At 37.2% G+C, this 25404-nt stretch overlaps 1 long non-coding RNA gene across 1 annotated transcript in view; it reads left to right on the top strand.

Annotated features, from left to right (window-relative positions):
• Positions 1-25404, top strand: part of LOC110362878 (uncharacterized) — a 330506-nt gene that overhangs the window by 10087 nt on the left and 295015 nt on the right. The window contains exon 2 of the long non-coding RNA XR_010475687.1: positions 1824-1909. This is a non-coding gene — a long non-coding RNA (uncharacterized LOC110362878). The remainder of the gene's footprint in view (positions 1-1823; positions 1910-25404) is intronic.

Genomic DNA, 25404 nt, shown 5'->3' with positions numbered 1-25404 from the left:
AGTATTTCTTAAGTGCTTCAGTTCTTTGCCTATAGAATAAGAATAAAGTGACTTGTCTGAATTACAGTAATTGTGCCAGGTCCTGAGACACTACTGTATCAAATTTTGGGAAAGTGCTACTCTGATCCTTGCGAAGGAGAGTCAGACACCCTGGCTTCTCTTCTTGCCTTGGCTACCTGTCTGTTGCATGACCCGAAGCTGTTTGTGTCAGTTTTCTATGCCTTTCTGGGCAGGTGTGTAGGCTTTTTCTTAAAACACAAACACATGCACCCCTACATTAAAAAAATGTATTCAGTCCTGGTTAACAATTCCCTGATTTCTCAATGAAAAATACTCTGGAAGGCAGAATGCATGGAAGGGGGTAGTGGTATCTGGAAATATAGGAAAGAAAATCCATAACAATACTTTTTTTTTTTTTTTTTTCTTTCACCAAATACATTGTTTTGATAGAACATCCACTAGTAAGCTGTCTGTACTCAAGTTGCTTTATGGACTGAACCCTGTTTCTGGTTAAGTCTAATTCTGTTTCAGTAGAAATATTTTATGTACATCAGTACAGGCACTTCAGGAGCACAGTCTTTCACTGGGCAGACATTTCTTTATTGAACTTAGCAGAAGAATATTTTTGAATGCAATTGAATAAGAATGTATTTTGAGAAAAATACCATGAAGTATAAAGAGTTGCAGGCAGGAGTGCAGGCAGTCATTATTTTGCTGGGAATCCATTTCTGCTCAGTGTTTGACTAGACCAGCTGATTTACTGATTTTGGGATTTCACTTAGGTTGCAGAAGGTCAGTGGCAAGCCACAAAACGTACCTACAAACTGAAATACTTGAGAATAAATCCTTATAAATTAACAGCAGAAGGCAATTATCTGTATTGTTCTTCTGAGAAAGTGAAGACTCAGTTAACTGAAGAGCAGTTTGATACCAAGGTGCAGCAGAAGTGTCTGGGTTTTCTAAGAACATATTTTTATCCAAGCAACCTAAAACCGATAGATGTACTCTGTGCATGTACTTAATACCAGTATACTCTTATCTGTATTTGAGATTTAGTGATACAGTTAATAGTACTCTAGCATTTAGACCTTTAACTCTGTCAAAAGGAATCACACACAAAGTCTCTGTCAAGACAAGCTTTTTTGCCCTCATCTTAGACACACGTGCCTTTATATTTATTGTTTATCTACACATCTCTGTTTCCCATAATGACATAGACGTTAAAATCAGGCTTTATTTTCAAACCAAACTATAATGCATGGCTCTTCTAGGAGGAGCAGAATTTGTTCTAGCTCTAGGAGAAGTCACTCCTTTGCCATTTACTAGATTTGCAGGTCAGATCCTAGACTGGAGGAAAAAAGAGGGGAATTCATTTTCTGAGTACACTTCTATTTCTGGTTACACTTCTGTGCTCATTTCCAGCACTTTAAAAATGAGCCTGCTCTGAAAACATGAATATAGAAAGTCATCTAGGAGCACAGTGTTTCATGGATGTATAGTCGTGTGTACATTGTATATGCACATGGTCAAACTGTGCAACTCCTCTGTGTAGTTGTGTATAAAATGTGCAAAATCTTACTTCATAATTGAAGAATAGATAGAAATTAAATCTATAAACAAAAATATAGTGATAATTTGTTTACATTAACTACATACCTGATGAGTTTATCTCCCCAAAATGTTCTTAAGTTATTGGATTCATGTGGACATTTGTATGTTTGTTATTTTTATTAGGAAAGTCTTCAATACATTTAGAATACAAGTGAGAGCATTTTCCTGCTCTGTGCCCTATACATTGTCATATTCTGTCTGATTTCTTCTAGAGAGATGTTTACTCAAACAACCTTGGCTTCCTTAACGATGAATGAAGACTTGCAAGTTGTGGCCTTCACCTAAAAATTAAAACCAGGTAGTGTTTTCTACTTCAAGAACAATGGCTTGCACTAATTTTGGAATAATTGGCAGAAAAGTTGAGTGCTTTCTCACTTTTTTGATAAGTGCCTCTGAATTATTTAGCTGTATCTGGGAAGCCAATAGATGTGCCAAAGCAGGAGCATTCTAGTGGAGGTGCTCAATCACAGCATGGAGGATGTAGTCCCTGCCTTCCTGTTGTTTTTTTCTCTCAGCAGTTTGCAAATTCAGCTGTTCTGTAGGAAAATAACTACAATCACTGGTTTTGGACTGTGGGGATTACTTCTCTTATCACTCATGGGTTCAGGCAATCCTTTAAAACATGAGAGCAGTGTGCTTCATTTCTTCTTCTGCCCGAACAATTTCGAGCTGTTAATCTCTTCTGTTCATGACACTTTTGTGACCTCCATGCTAGATGATGTTCTGTCTCATTATTTCCTGTTAATTCTTTTCTGCTTGGCATAAACAAACACCTACTGACAATCACAATCTCCTGCTTCCCAGAAGAGTGTCCAAATCATCAGAAAATCATACCTGTTTTTTGGTGTGTGTGTTGTTTTAATTATTATTCCATCAATATGTACCTGTTGTAATACAAAGTGGGCAGTGATTTTTTGTTACAGATGGGAGTCCCCCATCAGCAAACCCCAGAGCCTGACATGTTGAGGTCAGTTCAGCATATTTCAGAGCCTGATTGCTTGTGTGAGAAATGTTGATTGAAATCTTTGCAATTATGTATGCAAAAGAAGAAAAGCCAGATTTAGCTCATAGTTGCTAAGAGTGTTCAAACTCTGGAGTTTGACCTCCTGGAAGGAAATGGAGCTATTCCACCCATTCTCAGTTTCAGCATTTATCTGCATTCTCTGCTTTTAAGTCCTGAAAGTGAGTTATTCCATTTCGAATGGAGTAATTTGATTTTCATAACTATTGTTTGTTTTGGCCAAATGAGTCAGAATAAGTTTTCTGTTAAATGTTACGATTTTTATACACTGTTTGCAACAGGAAATCGGTTGTTGGATGTAATTTGCTATCAGCCTAAAGGAGCTGCCTTCCATTTCTGGCTTTGTGTGGTGCTGGGAGGGGGAGAAAGGAAAATGCCAGATAGATTATTGGAGGATTTTATTTTTGCATGCTGTGAGCATTGGTTATAAAAAATTTTGGGGTTTGTTGTGTTGTTTTGTTGGTTGCCTTTCTGTTTATTTGTTTTGAAAATGGCAAGTTCTCTAGAAAACACTATTATACGATTTATAGTATTGCTATGCAGTTTGCAGAGTTGAGTAAAACTTACCTTGAGAGCTAGCAAAATATGAACAAAAATTTTCACCTATAGCTTTTTCTACAGTTAACAAAATAATTGTGTGCAATTTACTTAGCAGTTGTGTGTCAGTCACTGTTATGGTCTTTGCTGTAATCCTGCTCCACTGAGACTGTATTTGCACTGCTAATGGAATGTTTTCTATATAAAGATCTACAGAAGGCAGAAACCCTGTTGGGATGAACTTAGTTGACACTTCAACATCTTCAACCATAGAGCACTGCATCACACCAAAATCAATCATGGTCTGCTACAGCTGAGTCTTTACAATTTGCCAGAGGGCAAATAAACACTCCTAGTGCTAATGTACAGCTGTTAGGAGCTGTAAGAACAGTAGTGACTGTGAAGCTCAGTGGCTGAAATACTAAATGATGACTCCTGCAGTGTGTTTTGTGACTCTTTGGAAGCTGTCAGAAAAACATGAATGATGCAACATGTTCATCTTTTGAAAAATGTAGGAAAAGGCAGCTCTCTTTTTGTTGTGTGCAACCTTATGTGAGTGTTGGGCAAAGATAAGTGAGAAAATGAGCATAAATGTTTAAGAGGGAAGAGAGCCCACAGAAAGATGAATAACTGAGAGGAAGGTATGTGGGAGCATAATTGGGGGCCAGAAAGTGAATGAACAGGTAGTAGGTCATAACTAATCCAAGAAGTGAAGAGGTAGAAACGGAAGAGAATAGAAGGAAAAACTTTGGTATAAACTCTCCTAAGAAATTGTAGTTATTTACTGAAAGCCTATTTTTGCTGTTTTAAGTGCATAGACAAGATGGTTCTACCACTTTATCTAAAATAAGATATCCTAAGAAGGAAGTTTACAACCCCAAACTTCTTGTGTTCCCACTGAATGTGAAATGTCACACTTGAGCTTGTGCTGCCAATCCAGATTTCCCCTTTGTGCAATTTTGTTAACATATTAGCAGTACTTGAGATGCATCTAATCTTAACTGTCCAATTCTAGCAACCCAAATACAGAATCAGCATGGCTTCAGGAATTTTCTGCGCATTCAAAAGGTGCTGATGCTTTTCTGGAAAAATGTCCTAAGTTAACAGAAAACAGTTAATTATAAAAATGGCTGGAGAGCTTTGTAATGTTTCTGTGGGGATTTCTTATGTGTGAGCGAAACATTGGCAAGGAATAAAACTTTGTCAAGGGCATTTCTAGCACCAGATGCTTCAGAAAGCAGGCACTGATATTTTATTTTTACACTTCGGCCTGCTTCTTTGTGGGTTTCCATTTTCAATATGGAGTTTTTTTTCCCCTCGGATTAAGTCACAGAAGTGACATGCACACATCCCTGTGATAACTGGAGTATTTTAGGGGGTGAAAGACCTCCAGGATTAAAAGCCATAATTGCTGAAAAATTTTCTTTTTCTGTGATCTGTTCTGCCAGGTTTTCTGTAAGTTAATTTCTTCTGTAGGCAATCAAGAGTGTTTAATTTTAAGAAAGTATATTACTCCAGCTCTAGAATGCGTTGTGTTCTCACTGCACATCATAAGTCAAGAGAAAATTGTTCCATTTGGTTAATTCTTTTTATCACTATAGTCTTTGATGTGCACAAGTGTAGAATACTTGATAGCTGGGCAGCCATAAGATACTGGATCCATCCAGATCAATCACTAATGCTTTTCGGTCTGTTAATCCAGGAACTGTAAATGTTCCTGTAGAAATGAAGTTTCTTCCGCTGTATGTGAAGTTAAGTAACATTTCAGTTTTTACTTGGCATAGCTTCTGAGTTGATGAGGATTCCTTACACATTCCAGCTTTACTGTACTTTGCTCCAATTATAAAACTAGTATCTGTATTGAAAGTGTCTGCAGATTTTTTGACTTCCCGGAATTACAGCAAATGCATATGTAGCTAAAATGAGCTCAGGATGAGCAGACAGTGTGGAGAAGCATACAGTACTTGTGAAGATTAGTGCAAGATATTCAGGCTAAATTTGTACTTTTTGTGTTTGACCAGTAGGAACTTTTCAGTGGTGGCTTAAAGATTTTTATGAGTCCATTTTGGCTTTGAATCTGAGGAAAGGACAGCTTTGTTAAGAAGGAGAAGAAGGACACAGAATTAAAGCCTCTGCAGATGCAGTAGCTTACTCTTAGATACTGCTGGCTGGGCTGTTCGCTCTGCTGGCTTCTCCCTGGCTTCTTGGATTTCTGTTCCCCGTTGAGTTATATAACGGATGTTCTCTGAACTCCCACACTTTACACATGCCTGCCCACACAGCCTCTTTCTTTTGCTAAAAAGGTATACAAGAATTCAAACTCACTTGTTGAAAAGCTGCACACAATGCTGCTGAATCACATCTCAAAATAGGAACAAATTTTCAAATTCTCTTTAAAAAACACTGAAACCACCATAAAAACCAGTGATACAAAACAGAGCAAATAAAAAATAAAAAGCCCACAAAAAATGTAATGCACTCTCCAATAAAATTGACAAGATATTGTAGAAGGGCAAAACAACAGTGAATCAACTCTTAATTCTTGCAGCATCAATCTCAAATAGAGCTTGTAGGCTAGCTGTCATTTTAAGAGTAAAAATCTGTGATGTAGTTCACATAGCTACCAGATGGCAGCAGCTAACAGTGGACAAGTGGCACAGATACTTGCTAGTCAGAAGAGAACCATATAAAACCTCACTTTACAGTGATAATAGTGAAAGCTGGAAAATTTCCAATTGACTCTTGCATATTTGCCTGTGTGGCTTACAGCTAGACCTGAATGGAAGGAGGTAAAGCCGATTAGCAAGACCTTATACTTGCCAAATTCCAATAGCTGTTATTTTGAAGATTGTCTTGATATTTTGGGAACATCAGAATCTTTACATTGTCTGACAATCTGACAAAAATGTACTTTATAGCTAGTTTTAAATACACTTAGAAAACCAATGCACATTCACATTCTCAAAGTGTGAAAGCTTATTAGAGCACATTTAAAGTGCAACAGGACCTTGCCAGACTGAAGTTGGAAACTGTAAGCTTTATTTGGTTGATACTAATTTGCCAGGTGATAGCGAAGTCTTCCAGTGTCTTAAACATCATCACTTTTTAACCCGGAACTTTCACTGGTTTCTTCTGGTGAAATAAACTACACATAGTCTCATCTCTTCATTTTTTTGCTTAATATTCTCACTGTGATGACTAAGACTTCTGATTTATTCCTTGTGCCTTCAAGGTCCCTATCCTTGGGTCTCTCTATCAGAACTTTCATGCCTAATGGCTCTTTCCCTGCCCTGTATTTTGCTTGCGGGGGAGTTACATAGGTGGGTGTACTTGTTTGTTTTTTTTTTTTTCTCTAGGAGAGACCATTTCTTCCCTCTCAAGAACATATCAGCTATACCAGGCAAACCGTAGGCATAAGTCTTTGTGTTACAGAATAATTAAGATATACTGAGGAGACTGGGGGAAGAAAAGAAATGTCATCCTACTGTACCCTTACAATGCTGAAAAGCATTTTTTTTTCTCACTAAATGTTTTCAGATGGCACATACCAGATTAATTTGGGAGGAGGGACTCAGTGCCTTTGGAATCTCTCCAGAGTTCAGTTATTGTTCCTTTTTGTTTTCTGGGCAGACTTGGGGTAGAAACCTGTTTGTTCTCTCCTGAGAAGCAATGTTCACAGAATAGTTGCATAGTTCTTACGTTAGTATGAAGTCTCTTGATATTTTTTTCAAGAATTTTCCATGACGTATCCAGGGAAGTAGCTTATTTTTTGTCTTCTCTAAACATACATTGTACCAGCAAAAGACAAGGCTTTCTGCGTACCATTGTTCTTCAGAATTGACAGTATTCTTCAGTGTATATTTATACATCTAGCACTGTACATGAATAATGAACTATACATGTGTTTCCCTGCAGTAATTTTCCAAAAGGATTTGGGGAGTTAGGATCACAGTTTTTCAAATCTAACTCCTTCTGTTTTTTCCTTCCTAGCTCTGAAACTCATTCTGAAGTTCTTTATATTTTTGACCTGTGTTTTTGTGGTGTTTTGAAGGGTTTCAGGTAAATATGTTCTACTGCTTGTAAGTCCAAATGCGTAACCCACCCTGCCTGAGATTTTCTTATTAAAGTTTTCATTAGGTCTCTGTCGCATTTGTCACCTGAGTGTATGTGGAGAAAATGGGACCTTAAGTCAAACAGGACGTGGCTTTTTACAAACTCTTTTTCTAGCTAGCATACCATATGCAAACAATAGTTGTAACATCTTAATCCACACTGGTTGCATGGGCAGACAAGGATTCATTCTCTACGATCTTACTGGGAGTGATTAATGTACAAGAGGAATTGTTTGTGATGAGACTTTATTTTCTTGGTCATCCTTAAATTGTAGTTGGTTACTAGTGTTTCCTTTTCAGTACCTGAAGAGTTTTGCTTATTTTCCCCAGTATGGCCTATTATTTTCATTGATAGTTGAGAAGAAGCTTTTCATGATTTGAAACAGTGCAAGGAGTTAAAAGCACTGTGACTCACCCGCTGGCTACATCTTAACGAGTTTACACAAAATCAGAGTCCAATTATACACTGTGTTTGTTATCAACTGCAATGAGAAGATAAGGAAAGAATGGCCCAGAGGGTAGGGACTGCATATGCTGTCATGGTTGGTGGTAAAAACACTGATAACATTTGAGTTTTGTTTTGAAGTTTAAAGGGAAACTTGTAGTTTTGGGGTGGGTTTTTCTGTGTACAAATAAAAATGCCTACTGTTGTGTAAGACTCTGTCAGACATTTTTACTGATTAACTACAGCAATCTCTATGTAAGGACTACCCAGTATGCCATTCATCAGATGAGCTGTCTGATTATTTTGTGGGTCATAGCGAAGCATTGACCTGTGAATTCCAAACTCATGTTAATGCATGTTTTGCTGTTCTGGAGTATCATACGTACATGTTCCTTGTTTTAAAAAAAATCAGTAGAAAATCTACACTGACCTTGAATATTTATATTTGTAGCTTCTCAGTTAATTTTGGAATGCAGGAATATTTGGCAGTGTTTGAAACTTCATATTGAGGGCATAAAACGTGATTTAATTCTTGAATTCTGGTTCCTTAACTTACTGTTCAAGACCTCTCACTATTGGTACAGTTATCTGCTTAATGCAGGATGCAGATGAAGATCTTTCATACTGCTATCTAGGAAACAAAACCAGTAAAATAAACGTGTTTTCTCATATTTGGTATTGATTGGTAAGTCTGATTGCATCTGGCAGTAACTTTTGCCTGCCATGTAGGACTGATCAGAGCAGTCACTTTGCCATTGGCAGGGTGGTGAGGAGCCTCCTGTGACTTGTTTGTCAGATGCAGATGTCTACCAGTTTAGGCCCATAAAGGGAAAAAAGCTGCTACCATTATCACTGAAGCACTGTCTCTGTATTAGAGAGACAAAAAAACCCTTTAATTTTGAGGCTTGAATATAAGAATAGCAGGAAGACAAGGGGAGATGGCTGCAAATCCTTGTCTACTTTGTGTGTTGCTGGCCTACAGCATTCTGGACATTCTTCTCATCTACCTACCATCTGTTTATCAGGAATCTCAAATGTACATTTGCACAGCAGCAGGTATGAATTGGTCTCAGCTGGCTTCCTCTGCCAATAGATTTTCCTCCCGCAAGAATTTGTCATGTTAAAATAATTGTTTTTTCTACCATACCTGAATGTCTTTGCACAAACTTAACTAAACTATGACTCGTGTCTCTGCCTCATAGGCTGTCTTTAGTACTGGCTTCTCGTAGCATTGATAAAATGCTTGATCTCATGGCAATGTTTGCGTCTTCTCTGCACCCTCCCCTGCTTCAGTTTTACTTCCATGCTATTAGCTCCTTTTTAAGTCTAATTGGTAAGATTTGATTAGCTGAAGCAAAACCACCATGTACATATTAAATGGAGCTCAGGACCAACTCCAGCCTGACACATCACAGCTGTTGGAGATTCCTGCTCCAGAGGGTTCATGCCCTGCTGTCCTACAGGGAAGGGACCTTCTGTTGCTGCAGGCAGAGATCTAAGAAACCCACATGACAGGCTGAACATGCCAAACTCCTGGTGCTTGCTGCTGTTGTTTTGTTTTCATTGAAGTCAGTCTTTGGGGGTATATTTTATTTATGGCATAAGGGAAAAGCACAATAGCTCTATTAATCATATCTTCTCCCTTTAAAAAAGCACCCATACTCATAACAGGGAAGAAGTCTCATTTTGTATTAAGAATTAATAGAGTGCCATGTTCTCTGTATAATGTGATTTAGATTTAAAGACCACTAAATGGCTTACTGTATATTTTAAGACATAAACCAATTAGTTTTCCAGTGCAGCTCTGTTACAACATTCTGGTGGCTCAAGGTAATGCTACAATGTAGATGTTGAACAATTTGGTGTGGGGAGACCTTAGTAGACCACACAGTCTGTGCTGTGAACTGTCTGTAATGAGCAAAAGAAGCCGGGCAAGAGCAGTGCTGCAATGCTACAGCAATACCTGGATAGAGAAAATCATCAGGACTCAGAATAAGGTGTTGTAGGTCAGAACAACACTGAGGAGTGACTGTCCTGTTGGTAATGCAGGAGGTCCATTCTCAGATCTGATAAGGAGCATAGTGTATCTGGACCTAAAGTGTAACTATGAAGTTGTCATTAGAAAACAATGGATAAATCAAGTCAGTCTACTGGAGAAGTTGCTGTTTCTTGTGTCCTTGGACACAGAGATATCCAAAGTTAGGTGTCAGTTCATGTCTAACTTGCTCTGTTTTTACTCATTTTTAGGTGTTTTCTACAAGCTGTGCTATATACCTGTCTCAAATAACTACCTCTTGCATGCATCGTACTATCTTATTTGTAGGGCATGCTTCTTAGCTTTCTCTCAATTTATTTCCTGAATCTTTATCAGTGTAGTGATTTGACAACTTTCTGTTCAGTTTGTATGCCAACCTAGTGGTCTCCAAAATGACGGAAGAGCCAACTCCACGTTACAAGGAGCAGTATTTTTGTTACTGTTCTCCCATAATGCTTTAAGGAAGCTCTTAGTAATAAAATGAAAATAGTAAACCATTTACTGTTTTACATAAAACTATCAACATGAAATATCTCTGGGGAAAAATTCAAACTAACAAAAACCACAAAACTTTGAGTTATGTTGTTGGTGAAATAAATAACTTACGCTTTTTCTTTGGATTAAAAAAACATTTAATCCAATTCCTTGTATTCCTTAAACACGTGTTCATTAGAGCATAAGCAAAACAGCGCTGGGTGCGCGGGGGATTCACTCCGCCCAACACGCACACCTTTAAACAATAAGAAGTGTGCTTAAATACAGTAAGGTATTACATATTCATAATGACCCCAGGAACGCCTATACATATTCATAACCTTTCCCCGCTTCTGATTAAAATGAGTCTCAGATAACCATTTCCATAGACCCTCCCCTGTTGCGCCTGCGCAGTGCCACTTGGTGAATTTGAGGAGGGGTCTTTGGGGGTCTTTGGATGAAGGCTCCTTCAGCTTCGTCACAGTGAACTTTTTACCTTTGGCTCATTATGTTGAATTGACTGGGACCCAAGCTGCCAAGTTGAATGAAACCAGACTGGCGCCCCCTTTTGCTGTAAATCTTCGTTATCTTGTCTCCTCAAGTTTACAGCTAGGTGCAGTAAAACTTCTTATCTTGGCATTCGATGGGGTTCTGTTCTTCTTAACATAAAGCTCTAAACTAAGCATTTATTGTGTGACTAAGCCTTAAAGTGTTAGCTTGTTAGCAGGCACCCATTATAAGTTTAGTTAACCCTTAAAATGTTAGTTCCCTCTGTCAATATAACTTCATAAGCAAGTTTCATAACTTTTTACATAGAACTTAACCACCTTTTTCCAAGTTCAGAGCCCGTGCCTCATTTGGTTATATCTGTAAACATTAAACATCTTAGCACGAATCACAACTGCATTTTTCACATTGGTTTTCTGAAGCACAATGAACACAAAGCTTCCAGTTTCTCTGAGGTCTGATTTTTGTGCAAGACATTGGTTTGTCCAGGGCCTCAACCTGGGATTTGAGCCAAATAGAAGTCTTTGTTATTGTTCAGATTTAGAATCAATTTTACATTTTATTGGAAAGGAAACAAAAATATTGTGTTGTTAGAAACTTTTTTTTATTCTTTTAAGTAATTCTCAAAAAGAAAGATTTCTGTTGTTGTTACATAGGGGCTTATTTCATCCACAAGTGTATTGTGGGTGGAAGAAGCACCTGGTGGTTAATTCAGTATTTGTAAAACAAAGAAGATAGTTACAGTGAGTGGGACAGTCATGATGTGCTGTGTCAAGTCTCACCCCTTTCTTAAAAATTTCCTTGAAACTTAATTTAGAGATATGAAAAAAGGCCTCTTCCCTCCCTTCACTCTTGAGAAAAATCTCAAGGTCCAAACCAAATGTAAGGCACAAACTTTTTAAATTAGAAACACAGAGGAATAACAGGAATGTTTCATGTAATGTAATTATTTATTTTTACTCATGCAGGATGTATTTTTAAAATTAAATTAATCGACTTTGAGGGTGACAGGACTCAAACTTGCAGTTTATTTGTGGTGTTCTCAGGAGGAAATTCTGTTTAAGCTTGGTAGCAATGATTCATGCTTTTGGAGTTGGGTCCTTAGCTTAAATTAGCTTGTTATCAATGTCTATATCCTGTGAGTTTCTCATCCTCCATGTTTTGCATTCTGCTTAATTAAGCCCAGAGACATAATAGCAAACTCTTTAAACATCCCCCCAGACTTGGAACCCAAGGACAACCACGTGGTGGCAATTCAAAGGCAGAATGAGAAGAATCACTTGACTGCAGTCACTGAAATCATGTTTTGCTACAGCTGCTTCTCCACAGGAATTTCTGGCCAGTGTACAGAACTGGAAGGACTGGGAGTTTATCTGTGGGGTTTTCTTTTATCTTTTTCAAGTTGTTTGTAATATCCACTTATTAGTACTGATGCTTTCTAGAAGAAAACTGTGAGTCTATTTATGAACATTTCTTCAGCTGCAAATATATTGGTGTGATACATACTTCAGGTACATCTGATGCAATTGTTATCCTCTTAAAATATGGAAGTTAATTGGTTTTAATATGTATATTTTAAATTCAGGAGGCAAATTATAAGAATAAAAATAGAAAATAGTGTACCTGTGACTGTGTCCCAAAATAAGAAATAAATATATTAGAGTTCTGTCTACCCCAATTAATTCTGATAGCTGACAAGAGCTTTTTTACAGCCATCTGTTATTAACCTTCAGAAAGTTGCCTTGGCCGAAGTTTTTGAACTGCTGATTCAGGACATCGTGATTTTTCAGTACCAAATTTTAATATCGTTCAAGTCAAAGACATGTTTGCACCATTTTTTATTTGTATATGCTTTTGAATAATATAGCTATAAATATTTCTTTGACTCATTCAGTTTTGTTTTTCAAGTGGAAGTGATTCTTCTCTTTTCCAAATGAGATTATGTACTACTTAATTTAAATCTCTCATGAACATCAAACACTGTGATAGAATATAATACTATAAGTTCTTGTTAAATTGCTTGTTACCGCTGCTGATGGTGTGAGTGCAAGAAATTGCAAACCACTCTAAAGAACCTAAAACAGCATCTAGAAAATTTGCATTTTGAAAATATATTGTTCTATTTCATTGCTAATTCAGAGATGATTTCAAATCATAGTTCGAGTAATGTAGAGAACTTGCTATTTTTTGGTTCCTTTCTAGATGCTTATTTCCTTAGCCCCAGAGTTCTGACCTCACTTGAATGTGAAAGAGTTGTCCACTGCTTCAGGGCACTCCCTGCCCACAGAAATCACTGGCTTTTTTGGCAGGATGAATTCCAGCTTCAGGCAGCTGTGTCTAGAAGGTACTCCCATCACTGACCAGTAATCCAGCATCAGACATTATTCTAGGCAAGATGTTTAATTTTCCTTCTCTAGGATGGTTTCTGAATTGCATTCCACCATTTCGCACGCAATATGGAAAAGCTACAGTAAGTAATAGGCAGTTCCTAAGCTGGTTAGCAGTGCCAGAAATTAAATTTCAGTTCATCATTTGTAGTAGCCACAACTTTATGTTACAGCTTTGTGTTCTGTTGTATAACTTGCTTCAGCTTCTAGGGGCATATGAAATTGCTGATCAGATTACCTTGTTCTCTTGCAATATTAAGTTACTTATGGTGTCAGAAGTTCTTGTATTCCACTTAGACCAATTTCCACATTACCAGTCAGGTAGTAAGTCAACTCAGTGGGGGCTGGTCGTATGTTCAGGTTAAAACACACATGGGAAAAGGATTGTAGTGGAAGACTGAGCAAAGATGATCTACAGCTTCCCAATTCATGTCTTTCAGAAGTAACTTTGGCGTTACTGTGGGCCAGGGTTGCTGGTGATCATGAAGTTTGATAAGCATAGCTTCTACAGGAGCTGGAACCACAGACAGCGAGTAGCACATCATCCCAGAGTGCGTCTCCCTCTGCCAAATGAGATACTTCAGTAACTTAGTCTCATTATCTTGGAAGACTGCTTATACTGGGTGATACAACTGATCTGGACTAAACTTAATGTGCTATAGTGATAATGTCTTGCTCTACAGCACTAGTCCTGTGTCTTAAGCCTCAGAACATCAGTTTTGCATTCCTCTAACCTTAGTGAGTAGCTCCCATTTTGTACAAATATGAAAGGTATAGAATCAATGCAAAATATGTAATTAATATGTAATATATGTATATATAATGTATGTAATATAAATGCTTAAAACTACACACAGTCAGCAGAACTAATAATAATTTGAATATGATCTGTCAAGCTATTATATCAAGACAAAAAGCTATTTCTTTAACTCTTGGCCTGCTGTAATAATTAATAGGAATTTCTTGGGAATTTTTTTTTTTTGGTCTGACTTACAAAGATTTAACAAACAAACAAACCCCCCCAAACATAGTGCTGTTAAATTTGATACATACTTGAGGGAGAACAGAAGTTGAAATAAAACTGAAGTATTGCTTATGTGTTTAAGGTTGAAATCCTGCTTATTGTATTATGTTTGTAAACTTTGTGGTGAATGTGCAGGTGAAATTTTTGCCCCTGGTAGAAGCTGCACAGGGAACAGGGGGATGTTAACTGTGTTTGCTGTAGTGATGGAAAAAGAATCTGGAGTGTCTGCAACTAAGTGTGCTGTGTATGCTTTTACACCAAAGTGTCTGTCATGCAGAGCAGCCATCAAATACAGGGGGACTGGAGGGGTCATGACATGTCAGCGTAGATTAGAATCTCTGAGATATTCCTTAGTGCCCTGCATAGCTTTATTATTTATCTTGCATCACTGGTAAGTTAGAGTAAGCACAGAATACTTGCTACTCTATGTGCATGTAGTGCAGAGATACTGTCTTCTCAAAGGAGCTGGGGATTCAGATCATGTCAGATAATTCTTTGCTTATATGAGCAAAGTGCAGAGCACAGTTCATTCTCGGTGAGGAGAAAGAAAAGAATAAATTTAAATATGCAGATGATTCAAAACAGCAGGTTGTAATTTACACTTGTAGCTTCAGGATTATTGTGTGAAGAATCTTTGGAAAACAGATTTGATCTGCCTTTTTATACATTATTTTCTGCTCTGTGCTGCATTCTGTTTAGTGCTTATTTACTGTGTTGTATCTAAAGTAGATTTATTTTTTTCTTTATTTCCAGTTCCTTGTCAGTTAATGTTTGTATTTGATTTGTGTCATCACTGTTGTTGCTGGGGTAGCAGGTTATGATTTCTGCTGTTAATAGTGCTACCACTACTCCACTTGCTGGAGCAGGAAGAATTGCTGAATAGTACTTGTACTGTGGATTGATTATCTTCAGGTTAAGCAATGAAAATAAGAAGGTGACTGTGTAGTTGAACACTACAGAGAAGACTTTCAGCTGTAGTTCAGATTGTAGTTTTAACATTTATTTTGATTTTTACTTCCAAATTATACTTAAAAGATACAGTTTGTGAAAGACCTCCGAGGAGTGTGTGTGGTGTGTGTTTTGTTTTGCTTTTTAAATCATCACCACCACTACCCTGACCACACCCCAGAACCTCAACCATCCTCAACAGCCTTTTTAGTCCAGTGGATACCGCTTCGATTTAATCTTTACTTGTGGGACTGATCTCCATGAAGATGTGAAAGGCCTGAGGAAAGGCTAGTGCAATGGTAGGAATTTTTGCTCCAAGGCATTTTGTTGGACCGAGAAGTGTGTAGATGTCTTCCTTTTATTCGCCCCTTTTATTTGTTTTTTCTTCTTCCTTTACTGTTTTTTCTCTGCACAATGTAATTTCAGGAAACGGATAGACTATGCCTCCAGTTCTAATACAGTCAAGAAATTATAAAACTGGGCAGATAATCATAATAAATGGGCAAGTTAGTTTATGATGTCTAGTGACTCTCAATATACACCCTAATACAGAACAATGACCTCAGAGAAGCAGTTCTGAAAGTTGCAGTAGTAACAGGTTTATATTTACTAGGCAAAAGAGCTAAATTTTAAATCAAATTAATTTCTTTAAAATGTCACTGAGCTTTCTTGATTTGTCTGTGGTGGTGGTACAGGTTGGTCTGAACCAAACTGGAACCTCTCAGAATATTTGGCTCAAGATTTGGATGGGGTCTGACAGTTACAAATTAAGATGTTTTTCTTAATTGCTGTACTTAATTCTTAAGTGTTCTACACTAAAAGAAAACAGAATTCTCTTCTCTTTGGTGTTCTCCTTTTATCATAACCAGTCTGACTGGGAAGATCTGTGACAGAATGACAAGCCCAGCACAAATACAGACTCTTCCGAATTTTTTGAATTTTCATGATCACGTAGTTTTGTATCAAATAACGTGTGTACGTAGTCTGTACATATACATGATTCATTGCTGCTCTATCTAAAAACCTCAGATGTGCTACTAAGTGATGTGACTAACAGCACTGGGCAGTGATTATTTGTAAGTACCACACTGAGCACTGATGATCATGGGAGGGGTTTAGGAGCTGGCAACCCAACAGGCTGAGTGTCAGGGGCTGTTTTCAAGCAGAGGAGAATTGCACTGTGCTTGCAACAGTGGGAAATTTATTTCCCTACGTCCTGATAAGTGTTAAAATACCCTCTAGTTTGTCTTTCAAAACTGAAATCAGAGTACAAAGCATCCAGCAGATAACCATGGAAATGGGCAGCGTCTGTGGTGAAAACCCACAGCTAGTAAACTGAAGAAGACCACGTAACCAGGATAGAAAATGTGAATTATAATTACTACATTTCCTTCGCAGGGAAGAGCCATCTGTGAGACAAACTTTTTGATCTACAGTAGATATGAGAGGGCATATCTATTCAATTGTGACAAGGTTTAAGTGCAAACAAAATCTGTGAGAGAAAAGAGTAGTATACTTCCAAGTGTTCATGCTTTGCAGATGGGCTAAAACAATAAACAGAATGCTGAAGTGAGGATAATAGCCCCTGAAAGCATACTGAGATTGTAACTGTTGACTGAACTGTGCTGACTGTATCTACCAACACAATTTTATTCTTAATGTATTCCCTCTTGCTTTACTTGTTTTGTTCCATTGAAATATCTATGTTGTGGAGAAAAGTTTAAAAATGTTATCAAAACTGATTCCAGCTGCTCACCTAGTCTGAAGTCATTTTTTAAGTTGAATGCATTGGTTTCTGTCTAATATTTGGGATTCTTATTCTAATTGAAAAATAAATTTGTTCCTTTATTGTGGTTCCAGAAGCAAGCTACTTTAAGACTAGGCAGAAAAAAGAAGGGTTCCTTTGCAACACCATAATGCTCTGCTGCTGAGGTTGTTTGTTTGTGGGTTTTTTTGTTTTTGTTTTTTTGTTTTTTAAATTGGGATCTCGGAATGAGCAAAAGCTACCTTTTGTCTCCATTAGCTATCTGAGAAATTGCAGGAACACGTATCTTGTAGCAATACATAAACATTATTTTAAAACTATATTAGCCTTACAAGAGAAAATATTTGTACTTGTTATCTCTTACAAAGCACATGGAGAAACACAGAAAAATGCCTCTTGCTATGTTATTGTTACATAATATATAAATAAGAATTTCTTTGTTTTGAACACAAAATATTACAGAAGTGTTGAAGGTGCTGTGGCTTGATAGCTTTTTGCCAGCAGATGAATGGATCCTGATTATATTTAAGCCTAAGCAGTAACTGATAGTTCAGTGCAGGTACTTGTGCACGAATTTTCCATATTCTAAAAAAATTTGGGGAAAAAAAAAATAAATCTCTGAACCCAAGCCCACTCTTTCCCTGTTATCTTAGAGGTGGTGGCAGCTGAATGGTAGCAGTGTGACAAAATTTGAGGAGTGATTGGAGGTGGTGATGACACCTCCCCTGGCAGTATCTTTGGGGGCTGTTGCCTGTCAGCGACTGCAGTTTCCCGTCTCTTTTAGGTGGTGGAATGGGAACATGTTCCTGCGCTTCAGCTGTGACACACTTCTCAGTGGGGTTCTTGGTGTAATACCTGCCTGTATTGGAGGTAACAGGCTAACTCCTTAGAGCAGATAGCAAACTGTAGCTATTATAAACTGCTACAGGATTTGCCAGAATCTGATTTCTAAATCCATTTTGCTCTTCTATCTCGATTCTGTAAGTAGCACATCTTGTCTGCTCTTGCTGCTTCTAGTGTATGGTGAGTGTGTTGTGAGAATTGCTGTCTCCCCAGTGAAACCCTTAGCACTTATCTCTGCCGGTTGCATATCCTGTTCAGATGGACAAAGCAGAATCTGGGACCTACCTGAGGACTTGGGCAAAGCAGGGAAAGTGTCGTCTTTAGTGTGCACTGATTTTATTGTCTCTAGATTGACTTTATAAGTAAACTGTCTTTAAAACTTTTATTTTTTACATCTCCTTTTTTTTTTTTTTCTGAGTATTCCATTGTTGGTGACAATGAGTTAGTAGATTCACTAGAATGCTCTTTATCAGTGTTTCCTCAAACTTTTCTGAGGAAGAAATAAGGAATATAGTTTCTTTCACTAATTTCTCCTCCTGCTTTCTAGATTTCAACTCTTAATAAAATCTTGCTCTGAGCAGATTTTTGAAATCAGTTTCTAGCCAATATTGTCACGGTCTTTGCATCTGGAACTTGAAGCAGAGTTTGGAAAGGCTGCTAAGATTTATGAACCTGCTTTGCAGACCTTTGAAGTTTTTCTTGGCTAACATGCTTTTTTTCCCATGTGAGAGATCAGGAGACTCTCTCATCAAGTCTTTTTTTTCTTTCTTTTCCTCCCCTTCTTATGTCATATGTGACTGAAGAACTGAGTAAATTACCGTTTTCCAAGTTCTTTTAAATCCATTTTGGATTTCATGTGGAGATAGAGGCCTTGCAAAGTTGAGAGAGAACTATTATTATGCTACTTTACAGGAATTTTGTATCGACATTCTGAAGAAGCCTCAATGGAGTAATGAGGAGAAAGAGCCCATTTTAGAGAGACCACTGTTTTTTAACGAACATTTTCAATTTGTGCTAATATTTTAATGTAGTATTGGGTGAAAGATGATGATAATTAGAGAACTGTGATACCTAAGTGTTTAATAAAATAGTGGAAATCTGTGAAGATCCAGATTTCTGCTCAAGGAGGACCTCAGCAAACCCATTTTATTCAGCTTAGGTCTTGTAATAGCTTCCTCCCTCATTCCTGCCAATAAATGACTTGCCTTGCATGAGAGCATTGGTGGGACTTGTTACTTATAAGTACCTTAAGAATGCAAATGCGTGGTAAGTAAAACTTACAGAAAAACCTTTTTTCCATGTTTCTGTTCTTTAACAGTATCTGTCTTTGAAAGAAAGAAAGAAAAATCCTTGAAATTTGTACAATGTGGTGTTCTTGCAAATGTTAGAAAAAGCGACAAGTGTGAAATAAACTGTTTAGCAGAGCATGGAAAGTTTGTTTCTTCTTTGAATTACTTCATTAGAAGCTTTAGTGCTTCCCGGGTATATTGTGTGTGCTTTTTCAAATGAGCTGCAATCTTAAAAGTTATAATGCACCCCATTTCCCATTTTGGTGATGATTTGAGTTTGTGTTGTTCTACTTGTCTGCTCTAAAATTCTCTGTATCAGTGTGTTTAAAATTCAATGTGTTTCCATGTAGGATATTTTAGCTTGAAATTTCATTTAACAATTAGCATTTACTAATGTTATTTTCTGCAGGAGCCAGGCAGTCAGCCTGTCTGACTTGCAGCGACAATTTTCAAGACTAATGAAGCCAATTATTATGTCAGTGTAAAACAAATTTAAACTTAAAAGTCTCTAGATCCTACATGAAAGTTAGTAAGCATTGATTACATTTTACCTTTTCTATTTTAGTTATCCATATGCAATTCTCTCTCTGAACTCTGATTTCTTTTATGTTTTTGCTGGTATCCTACTGTGGAAAGAGACTGAAGACAGCTTAGGCATCCAGTTAAAAAGGAACAGTGCCCCAAATGTATCTTCTGTCTAAGTGAACAGAACATGTTGGTTGCAAAGACACATCTTTGAAGGAATATTACAATTTTTAAAGGAAATAATAAAAAAATCCGGCAATTAGAGTGTGAACTGGCATGCGTAACAAAATGAAACAGGCAGAATAAGTGGCTAGATTAAGGAATATGAAATAATAATTGTTGTACAGTTTGAAATTTTAAAAAGGTTTTACGAAGGAGAGCATTTTACAACTAACAAATACTAGTTATTCATACCAGCTTAGGGAAACAGGAGAACAAATGTCTGGAGTATTTCAAAGTGAGAGTTTTCAAGCAGGGATAGTTGCAGTGTGGTGTTAGAAATCAGAGTGCAAATGCGTATGTGTTACCACTAATGCTCCCTGAATTTTATTCAGTTATCAGGAGCCCTTTGCTCCCTTCTGCTGTGGGGATATTGAAGTGCCAGAAGCAATGGAAGAGGAATAGATGGTAAAGTCAGTACTCAAGTTCACAGCAGTTCTGCCTTGATTTTATTGTTTGGTCACTGTGGGATTTCAAGACAGAACAAACAGATTGAAGAAGCAGCTATGGTGTAAATGTCTCTTTCAAAAACTTGGGCTATTCACTTTTGGAGATGTTTTTGTAGCCGCTTTTCATGTGCCTTACCTAGTAACAATTATCCTAAGTTGAAATAAATGGTTCAAAGAAGTGCTGTACACTACAAGTGATTCCACAATTACTGTCAACATTTTAACATTTGCTAAAACACTGCCACAGTGTCTATGTGATGCACTGTAACATTCTCTATGTATAGAACAGCAAAGGCTGAAGTGTGGTGAATTTTACTGCATAGTAACTGTAGAAAGTTCTGACTTGTGGAATGTACGTGTAGAAGTTAAACGCCCCAAATCCTCAATTTAATTTAATTTTAGTGCTGAATACATCGATACAATGCTTTTTTGTCATAATATTCCTATCTTCCACAATTTATTCTTTTCCAACTTTTGCTATAAATTAATATTGATGAATTTTGACATACTTATCTAAAGACAATTTGGGAGGAGGATCTACTGAAAAATTGGAATTATTCTGTACATGGTGCATGGACCATAAACGCCAATCATTCTTCTACAATTAACTTATTTTTCCATTAATTCCTAAACACAATCTTTTCTGCTTTTGTCACTATCTCAACTCATTGATTGATGATGCTTGGAACTGAACATCAACCTAATGGTTTGAAATAATTTTAGACTTGAAATACTTGGTATTTGATATAAGGATGGAAATGTTTTCATACTAAATTTTCAGAGATTGTACATGCTTGATCTGAAAATACATGAAGAGTAACTTGGTTTTTGTTGTGTGGTGTGTGTGTGTTTTGGTTTTTTTTTTTGGTGGTTATTATTGAAAATTACAGTATATCATAAGTGTTTCAATCTGATCTGGGAATCTGTGCAATTAATTGCATTGTGCATCATAGGTACACTCCAAACTAAAATATAACTCTCTACCCAACTTTCTATTAAAAATATATGCAGGTTTTTAAAACCTGTGTGGAAGCAATGGTGCTGGAATTAAAACAAACACAAAAAGGTAACCAGAGTGGCTTAGCAGACCCAGCTCCTTAAATCCAAAGAAATGAATAACTGCTCTTCAGTCTTAACTTTCTTCTTATGCATAGCAGCAAATAAACTGCAAATGCGTAATAGAAATACATTTGGGATAAGAGTCTTACAAGAGTCAAGACCTTTTGATAAGGAAGGCAAAATGGGTTTGTTTTGAGGGATATTATTCTGCAAGCTTAAGAAGTTACACAAAATGTTAGTGCTCTGTGTCTGAATGCCCCAGAGTACATAAGCAGCATAATGTTTATACTTCAGTGTACTCAGATAGTAGAAGATCGAATCTCCTATAGTGAACTTCTATGCTGGCACTGACACAATTTTAACTTGTGTTTCTGGATAACACTATTGGATCCATGGCTGGCTCAGCCATCAGACTGCAGCTTGTCCTTCCATTCCAGACTGAGGGTTGTAGTGCAGAAGCCCTTCTACTTGTCTGTGTGCTGTTGCTTCACAGAAGAGAAGGGCCAGGAGCAGGTTGAATCGGAACTCTTCTTGCCCTGTAACCTTTTGACATCTTTTCTTCTGCCATCATGTTTGGTTGCAGTACTACCTACACATCCATGCCTATACGTGAATGCATGCGATTTGGCTTTGGCGACAGAGGGCCTTTTAAGAATGCAAGTTATATCTGCATGTGCTTTCACTGCTACTTCAGAGTAGCAGTTTTGAGACATGTAGTTCTAGGATGAGGGAGTTGGGTGGTCGCTTGGGGAGAAGTCCTGTCAAATATTTGGTCATCGTTGTTATCTAATGCTGCTGTCCTATGGAGAAGATACTTTGAGCTTCCAGTCCATTTATTTGCATATGGTTACTTACATAAACAAACCCAGTCTTTAGAGTTCAGACTCATTAGGATAATAGAAAACTTTGAGTTACATGAGAGAGGGCTTTTTAGTACTTAATTATGAATACTATTAAAGTACAGTGAGAAGGAGGCTGGCAGCACTGCATTGGAGATTCTCTAAAAAGGCAAATCCTCCTTTCTGTATTTACTCCTTAAATAACATTGAAGTAGCTAAAAAGAGAATGAGGCCATCTAGCAAGACAGCACCTTGCTATCTGTGTTGAAAATGTAAAAGGAAAATAATCCCTAAGTTATCTGCAGTAGTTTTTTGAGCTCATTTTTGTCTCTGAAGTCCCAACATATTAAGCTGTCATGTTTTCACCTCTAACAATAAGGCTCTCTGTACAGAAAGTATCTATAAAAATTCAGAAGCAGCTCCAAGAAAGTATCTTTCCTCCAACAGAGGCATTTTAGAAAATTTACCTGGTCTGATAAACAGACAAAATGTTGGTGAGAATGCTGGTAAATATCTGTTATGTTGATGAATTGACTGTAGAAAGATTGAAAAATGTGTGGTTAAACACTGAAAAACCTAAACACAAAACTGGTAGGGTTTTGTTTGGTTGGTTTTGGTGTGTGTGCATGTTTGTGTGGGGTTGTTTGGTTGTTTTTTTAAATGCAGCACAAATACCTGTTTTATATTAATTTTCAAATAACATGAGAAACATGGTCAGAATTGGAGACTGATCAAGTGAGACAACGCATAGCCAAAGGAAGATTCCACTTGTTGCATCTAAATTTTGGGAAAAATTTGCCAAAGCAACAAGACCTCAATTTTTTTACTTTATAAAGGCAGCAAAACTGCAGCAACTGACAGCTGCTCACTGCAGCGCTGGTTCCTGCCTCTCTTCCTTTGCCTGTGAAAGTCTGAAGGCAGTTTCAATGTGATGGATTATAATGGTTGTAAGGGAATATATAGCTCCATTCCAAAACTGAAGTCTGCTGTTACAAAGAGAGAAAAGCAACGCACACACCTAAAATTATAATGTAATATTAGAATTATAGCTACTTGTGGCCAGGTATTCTGCAAGGAAAAACAGCACATGAGTTTGAGATATATGTGGTCATATTGTTACTTCAGCCAAACTTGTGTTTTGTTTTTTGTTTTTGTTTTTTTTAAACTATCTTTATTTTGTATTTGTAGTTACATCTGAAAATTTGCATCAGGTCCATGGAAATGTTGATCCTCGTGTGTGTGTGTGTGAAATGAAGGCTTGGGAGCTTCACAGAGATGGGAGCCCCATTTTGCTGCTAAGACGACATTTGTGATTTAACTCTTTGTCCAGACATCACATAACAGAGACAAGAGACTGAAATCTCCAAATGGTTGTCTCGAAATGCCAGTTGTCCTAGCTATTTGGTATGTATTTATAATAAACCATATACTTTAAAAGGCTTAGTTTAATAATCTGTCTGTGCTGCTAAAGAAAATACGATTAACAGCATAAGTAAGCAAATCCAAACTAATTCTACTTCAGCTAGCATTAGTAAATACATGATAACTGAGCAATGGGAACTCCAGTGACCCATGTCCAAATCCAGAGTCCCTGATGTGTTGTACAGGCTATGCTGAAATTTGGACTGCTGTGGACGGCACGTGTTGCTTGTAGGAGCAGACCTAGCATTAACAAGACCCAGTTTGAAAAACTTACACTATCACATAAGTCTTAAAGTTGTAACTCGAGAAATGTTAAGTGTGGAGTATAATTGATCTTTCTGAATCTTGTTCTGTTGAACTCGGCTTTGTGTAATAGGCCTGTGCTCGGAATTAAAGTCAGAACTCCCCTACCCCTTGTGCTTGGCACGCTACACTGAGATTGGCAGCACTGGGTGATTAGGTAATGCAGCAAATGTGGCTTGTGAAATCATCACCCACATCATGTAGTGGGTGGGTAAATTACCAAAGCATTTAGATGCATTTCTTTCGTGTTTCTAATAGAAGACAGAGAGTAATGTTAACAGAGGGAGTTTGTGAGTAGTAGTAGATCTCTTTATTGTCTTGTGTGAAACAGAGATCATTCTAAAGGTATTAGAGGCATGCAAACCCTGTCTCTAACAGTAATACATGCTAAGTAACAATACCCTTAATTAGTGGATGGACTTGCTGTGTGTAATAGTTCTATTGCAGTTCAGCATCAAAAGACTGCAATCTAAGCTGGTTAAAGTGTGTGTTGTTGTGTTTTGTGTTTTAATTTTTCTTTCCTCCCTGTGTGTATTGTTCTTCTTGTAAATGTGCTTTTGATTGTTTACTCTCTAATAACCAGTATGGAAACGCAACATAACTTGCTTGTCTTTTCTGAGTGCTCCAAATCTTTTTCATGATTTGTACCGATGGTCTTAAACAGATCTGATTGTTCTGCATTATGTGGGAAGTAACTCTCCTTCTGGAGCTCATAATCAAATAATTGGAAAAAAATGAAAAAAATGTTCTTCCTATTTCTGTTTTATAACAAATTCATGCTAGACATCAAGTCTCGCTCTGCAGATGAAAACAATGCACTCATAATTCAGGTAAGAAAAATAACTATGTTGGATTTCTCTAAGAATCTCCAGAGTAACTTAAACTTGCCGTTTGCAGTAAAACTGCATTTTTTTTTAATGTGTTTTGTTTTGGTTGGAAGCCCACAATACGCGGCGGTGCTTCTGAGATTGCTTTCTACAAAAAGGCAAAATACAGTTATATTGGTAATTAATTTAAAGTGGTTTCTGCATGCTTTGTATTTATTTATTTATTTTAAAAAACACCACCTTTAGAATCTACAAAGGTATCTTTCTTTGCATTGACAGAACCTCACTTAACAGAACTCAGAATCTGATCAAAACTAAATTTTGTCTTAATAGCTGCCAAGTTCTTGTACCTTATTAGTTTAAAATATGACATGGTGGTGGAGACCATGAATGACATCTTACTGTGAGGATGGCACTGGCTATAAACTGGAATTAGCTTCCATACTAAAGAGATGGATTACAAGCAGTATTCTAAACACAGACACAAACACCAAAATTCAAGGGAGAGGAGAGAAAGATCATTAAGGTTATTCTACAAGGCATTCAGAGCTTCTTTAAATTCTTCAATATTATATCCATTACAATTAAGTTGAACTTCAGAGATGTTTTAAGTAATTTGGCTATGGGTCATTAAGTTAACAATGTCACTGTGTTCTTGCTATCTCGTTTACCTTAATTAGAGTGCACTGTTATAAATGATGGCAATCCTGTGTAACAAGCTGGATTTGATAGCCACTGCCAAGTGCTCGTTTTAAGATGTTTT

Source organism: Columba livia, chromosome 12 (genome assembly GCF_036013475.1).
Source record: "Columba livia isolate bColLiv1 breed racing homer chromosome 12, bColLiv1.pat.W.v2, whole genome shotgun sequence".
Classification (NCBI taxonomy): Eukaryota; Metazoa; Chordata; class Aves; order Columbiformes; family Columbidae; genus Columba; species Columba livia.
Note: the sequence above shows the minus strand (reverse complement) of the source record. Positions and strands in the feature narration are given on the sequence as shown.